Consider the following 583-nt stretch of genomic DNA (forward strand, 5'->3'; position numbering starts at 1 on the left):
TATATATATATATATATATATATATATATATATATATATATATATATGTATATGTATATGTATGTATGACTCTGTGTGTGTATACAAAACACAAGTATTATCTACATATCAATGGATGTACATCTACGTAGCAAAAATGGAGGCAAGAGACTACACGTGTTTTCTCTTTCTCGCTTTGTTTGTCTGTTTCTTTCTTTCTATCTCCCTATCTATATTTTATAACAAAGAGACAATTGGTAAACAAAGCTGGTATTGTATTCAGTGGGAATACTGATTATCTTTATTTGGTTCGATTCTCTTCATGTCCTGTTTTATTGCGTAGAATTTCTGTTTAGCTTCGCCTCAAAGGCCCCTCGCGAGAAATAAAAGGCAGGGATAAGAAAAAAGAAAAAAGGATTTAGATGCGCGCAGACACACGCACCATACATACTTACATATACATATGTACACACACACATGCACACACATACACACACAGATATATATGTTCGTATATATACATGTATGTATACGCACACATTTATGCAGATTATATATAAATCTATGTAAATGTATATATATATATATATATATATATATATAT

This window comes from Octopus bimaculoides, chromosome 17, assembly GCF_001194135.2.
Source record: "Octopus bimaculoides isolate UCB-OBI-ISO-001 chromosome 17, ASM119413v2, whole genome shotgun sequence".
Taxonomy (NCBI): domain Eukaryota; kingdom Metazoa; phylum Mollusca; class Cephalopoda; order Octopoda; family Octopodidae; genus Octopus; species Octopus bimaculoides.